Genomic DNA, 6,000 nt, shown 5'->3' with positions numbered 1-6,000 from the left:
TAAATGAAGGGGGAGCATGGCTAAATTCTGCTCAGACTGACAGGTGAATAGCCAACCTGTCAAACATGGTGAAACTCTGTACCATGGGACATCTGCTGGCAGCATGAGAACACACAACTGTTGAGAAAATATGTCTCAATTAGCCTGATAGGGGCATTAAAGCTAGAAACTAAGTAATGTATGCAATTGCATATATCTTTGGTTTCTGTGCAATATAGCCTACTTATTCTGAGACATGTATTATAGGATTATATATATAGGATATTATATTAATAATATTGATGATATTAAATCTATATATTTAATTAGCATAATTCATTTGTAGTGTGAAAATTTTGCTGACATATTATAGGATACATTTTATAAAAAAATATTATTTTACTGTGAAACTTATTCTGACAAGTTTTATAGGCTAACATACTACAATCATTTAACATTATAAAATCTAATAATAAATACGTAATAATTGTAAATATATATTTATTTGCATATTTCATTTTACTGTGAAGCTTATTCTGATACATAAAGGGTCTTCAAAAAATAATAAAAACACATACTGTATATATATATATATATATATATATATATATATATATATATATATATATATACACACACATTTCAATTTACTGCAAAACTTATTCTGTACATATTATAGGCTCTTCAAAACCATTTTAATTTTTAAACCACACAACATGCTTTTATGCATTGATACTATACAAGTAAATGCAGGTGGGCTTCAGGGACAGACTTGTAAGGACGTATCAAATGAATTAGTAAGCATTAATACATTATGAGCGCTGTTCTGGTTCGCTACAACATGCTGGGGCAGGGAGCTAATGGGCGTAAATGATTTCCATGTCTCACCGAGGGTACACAAGCACTCCTCCTTGTCAACTGGGAGCGATTTTGTAACCCATACTGTTAGAGAGCCGTAATGGAAGACGGCTGGGTGAAACCTTGGGGTCCACATTAACCTTTAAAGTGTTGGCCCAAAGCTGAGGAGAGGCCGTAAAGGACCAGAGTTAATGTACCAGCTTCCATGTCCTGGCCCGGGAGGGGTCTGCTGAAAGACCGCACACACCAGCTGCCCCCTGCTATTTTTGAAGAGGCATTTGTCCCATCTTTATCCCTCGCTGGCTGACTCAACTGAAAAGCATGAGTCCATAACTGTGTCAAATCCTTTACCTGCACTTATAGCAAAGCACCTGAACCTGTTAACCCTGTTAGCCTTCACAGAGAAGACAGCACTTAGGGAGTTTATTTTTTTACTGGTTATGGCTTCTTTGGTGTATCTCTGTTCATCTCACAGGACAAAACCTGCTAGTGCTAGTCTATAATTGGAGTCCTTTGTTTTTCAATTAAAGGTACAAACATGCACCTTTAGGAGTAAATAAGTTACAAAGGAATAACTTTTAAAACAAGGTACTGCCCCAGTGATATGTTTTTATTTATTTATTTATTTATTTATTTTTACAATTTATCCTCTGAATGCACCATTTTTTGCATTCTTCTAATTGAAAGGATGGACCAACAACAAATAAACCACAGTTTGCTTGTAGCAGAGCTCTGGTGGCACATGGGCACTTAAAATCTGTAAGCGTTCTGAAATGCCAGCGATTATGCCATGGCATGATTGCACCATTTTTCAACTAAAGAAAGGTCCATTGCACGTAAATAAATAGCAGAGCCCTGGCTGGAATTATAAAAATGTCATTACAAACCAACAAGTGCCGCTGATGCATATAAATCTGTTTCGTTTCTAGAAGTATATGGGGAGGAAAATGTGATATAAGAGTCATTAAAATTGTATGATGTTGCACTGCACGCAAGGCAGATATGACTTCTCTGTTCACTACAGAGTGAGAACATAAACAATGCCGACTGCCACTCATCTGCAGGAGCCCCTGCCCCATCATGTGCCTCACATGCCCTCGGCCGGACGTGCCATAACCAAAGATGCTGACTGAGGATTCTTTGTCACTGCACCAAATATTTTCTTGTTTTTATTAAAGTGCTGATCAAAACATCAGGAGCAGATTTATATACAAAATAGTTTAGACCTGTAAGTCACATTATTGTTGTAACATGAAAATTTTTCTCGAATGATACATAAATGATCATTTGTTTTGACTTATTTCAGTGCTTGTTTGTAATAAACTCTTAAGTTACTCAGTTTAGTGGAAAATAATGGAAATGCAATGCTAGGAATATTGTTTGTGGTCAATGCACTTGTAAAATATTTTTATTGGCTGTTAAAAAAAAAAGCATAATCTATGTTGAATGTTTTATAAATAGGATATTAAATGTAGACTATACAGATCAAGAAGCAACGTACTGCAGAGGTTGATCTTCTTAAAAGTCTAAAAATGATTTCCATTGTGCGATAACACATTTAGGTTTAGAATTAGAATTGATCTGAGACATTGTTTTGCAGAATAGACTCAACATGTTGTAATATGTGTATTTATCAGTTTCTTTAATTAGGCTATTCGTTTACTTTGATTATTCGTGTTATTGATTATTAGCAATTCACACGCACACTTATGTTGCCGTAAGCTGTCAAGTGTCAAGGTACACTCACAATTCACAGTAATGTATGTAGTAAAATCCATTGATGAACTGGTTTTGAGACACAGCCTGATCAGACGATGACAGACAGCGTCAATACAGGACACAGTAGCTCTATGCTGCCCTCTTTTGGCTTAATGTGATCATGTCATCACAGAAAAGTCCAAGATAGTGGTAAGTATATTTAATTATTTAACATTTTTAAGTTATATTATAAAATAATTTCATTTTAATGTATTCTTAAATGAATTTATATTATCTTAAAATAACCAATGCAAACCTCTCTTCATATTTTATCCCTTATAGTCGAACAAACAATGCTCACTGTTCAACGTCTTTTTGATACCCTTCCAATACATACACAAATACTTTATTAATTATAAAATATTTAATGTATATAGTAAGATAATACTAATATAATATATAAAATAGGTAACACTTTAGAATAAGGTTCCATTAGTTAATGTTAGTTAATGTATTAATTAACATGAACAAACAATGAATAATACATTTATTACTGTATTTATTCATCTTCGTTAATGTTAGTTAATGAAAATACAGTTACTCATTGTTAGTTCATGGTAATTCACAGTACATTAACTAATGTTAACAAGCACAACTTTTGATTGAAATAATGCATTAGTAAATGTTGAAATTAACATGAAATAAGACTTATAAATGCTGTAGAAGGATTGTTCTTGCTTAGTTCATGTTAACGAAAGTAGTTAACTAACATTAACTAATGGAACCTTATTCTAAAGTGTTACCATAAAATATAATATAATATATAGGTTTAATATAAAAATAATACAAATTATTTTAATACATTTGAAATAATTACTTAGAAATAAATCAATACATAATCTTCCTTTTTTAACAGCTTTCTAAAATCCTTTTAATTTTAATTTTTATCTTTCATTTATTTATTCATTTGCTATTATGTTTGTTTATTTAAAAATTTATTTTCATATTTAATTTTAGTTGAATTATAATCTAGATTTATAATATAAAAATAACATTAATAAATACTCATCTTTTAACATCTTTTATCTTTTTGTGTGTCCTACTACGTTCATACTAAATAATTTATCCATGCATTAATTATTAAAATAATGCATTCATCCATTTAGTTTGTTTGTTTCAGAGGAAATAATTAATTCAGTGTTGTAGGGGATACATATCCTTTATGTAGATTTAAGAAAAAAAATATATATACAGAGGCTGTGATAATTGTGTGGTGCTTTACATATTGTTCAGTTTTGGACATTTGAGCTTGTGTGGGCCTTTCAAATTCCAATTTAATCATATACATTACCCTCACTTATCTAAGCCATCTAGGCTGTATACTTTGGTCCTTGTATAGAAGTGTTCTTTCTTCAACAGCACTAATCTGTGCTGCTTTGTGAAACAGTGGGAATTCATTCACTCTCCTGTCCCAGTCACCCTTCTTTGAGCGCTGACAACCACTGAGCTCTTCGCCACCAACTGCCACCAGGGACGACACTTGTTTAGAGGCCTCAAGTCCGGTTAAGCAGAGAAAGAAAGAGCGTTAGAGTGTGTATGTGTGAGGGAGAGAGAGAAAGAAAGCGACTGATCCGATTTTGCACAGGCGCCAGTTCCTCCTTAGTAATACAGATGGACAAAAACAGCATTAGCTGGGCTGCTGTTTGGGAGGAGTAGCAGAATAGCTCATCATGACTGGGCAGCCTCTCCCTGTGTGTTCTCCAAAGACTGGAACACAGAAGGAGTGTTCAGACGGCCCTCGCAGGAACAATGGCATTTGTCCTGCTAGCATATGGGTGCAATGGGTAAATTATGTAAATAGATATGGAGCAGCTTGTGGGACTGCTTTCAAACATGCGTGCATGGCAGGTCACCACCTCTTCCTTACGTTCTGGAGCTCTCCACTAGTGCCACAGCAAAGACTTTGACACAGTTAGCAATGGATGTGGACTGATATTTGATATCCATATCAGTTATTAGGTATGCGTTACATGTTTCATCTAATCTTTTAGAATTTAGCAGGAAACTTTGATGGTATAGACATGTCTACTGATGAAAACTGAAAACTGTAATATTGTGAAATCTTATTACAATAAAAAAAATAACAATGTATTATAAAATTAAATGTATTACTGTGATGGCAAAGCTTAATTGTCAGCAACATTACTCCAGTTTTCAGCTTCACATGATCCTTCAGAAATCATTCTAATTTGGTGCTCAAGAAACATTTTTGTCTGCAGTTTCCTGAGACACCATTGTTTATCCCAGCCCTCCAAAATGAAATGATCTGTTGTTTTCTTGATCAAGTCTTTTGGGTTTCCTAAAGAAATAGAAGATAATCCAGTCCTATCATAAATATTCACGTTCAGTGGTCATTCAGGCGTGGAACGCCTCTCAGATGTGTTAAAAATGGCCAGAAGAAAAACAGCTTGATTGAATTTCCCATGGATCACAACGTTACCGGCTTCTTGATGCAGAAGCGTTCACATAATTGTTTGTGATGGGTTTTGTACTAATTACCGCTATACTGGATCATCTCCCAAGATTACAGCAACCTGTCACAAGCATCTTTCCAGTCATACTACGCAGCATCATGGGAGAGAGTTTTGTCATCTTCTGTTGTTGTTCTGTCTGGTGTGACAATTATTAAATATGAGGTTAATTTCTTCTGCCCCTCACATTACACTGTGTCCCTGAACATAATTCACCTCTTCCTAATTGAAACCAGTTTTGTTTCATTTACCAGCTGTAATTGTAAAGCAGTAATCAAAGCAAAAGGTGGCTTCTCTGAAGAAGCTACAATATGACATATTTTCAGTTTTTACACACTTTTTTGTTATTTATATAATTCCATATATAATTCCACATGTGTACATGTGTTAACTCATAGTTTTGATGCCTTCAGTGTGAATCTACAATTTTCATAGTCATGAAAATAAAGAAAACTCTTTGAAAGAAAAAGTGAAAAAGTGATACCATCACTGCCATCTGTGAAATGTCTACTCCTATATGTCAGCACAAAATAAACTGGGAAAAGTACTTGATGACTGAATGAGTTTTAATGGACCCACCATTCCAGTAGCAACAGCCAAATCAGCCTAAATTTCTACAAAAAGCATATTTAAATCAGCATGGCAAATTGTAATAGCTGTTCATTATCAATGCTAAGCAATGAAAAAAATGAATGAAAAAAAATTAAATATTGTGAAGGATAATACTCAATATACTTTAGCTTACATAGTCTTAAAAACATTTGCTCATACTGTCTAACTCCTCTGATGACATGTATTGCAATGTCAACTTGTGTCAACAGGTAAACAAAATTCAAAACTGAATTGAGAGAAAACAAGAAAATAAACATGCAGATGTATTTGATGCTTTAAAAAACACACACATCATGATGGTAATTCATATGAGCCATCTGTG

This window comes from Carassius gibelio, chromosome A14 (genome assembly GCF_023724105.1).
Source record: "Carassius gibelio isolate Cgi1373 ecotype wild population from Czech Republic chromosome A14, carGib1.2-hapl.c, whole genome shotgun sequence".
Classification (NCBI taxonomy): domain Eukaryota; kingdom Metazoa; phylum Chordata; class Actinopteri; order Cypriniformes; family Cyprinidae; genus Carassius; species Carassius gibelio.
Note: the sequence above shows the minus strand (reverse complement) of the source record.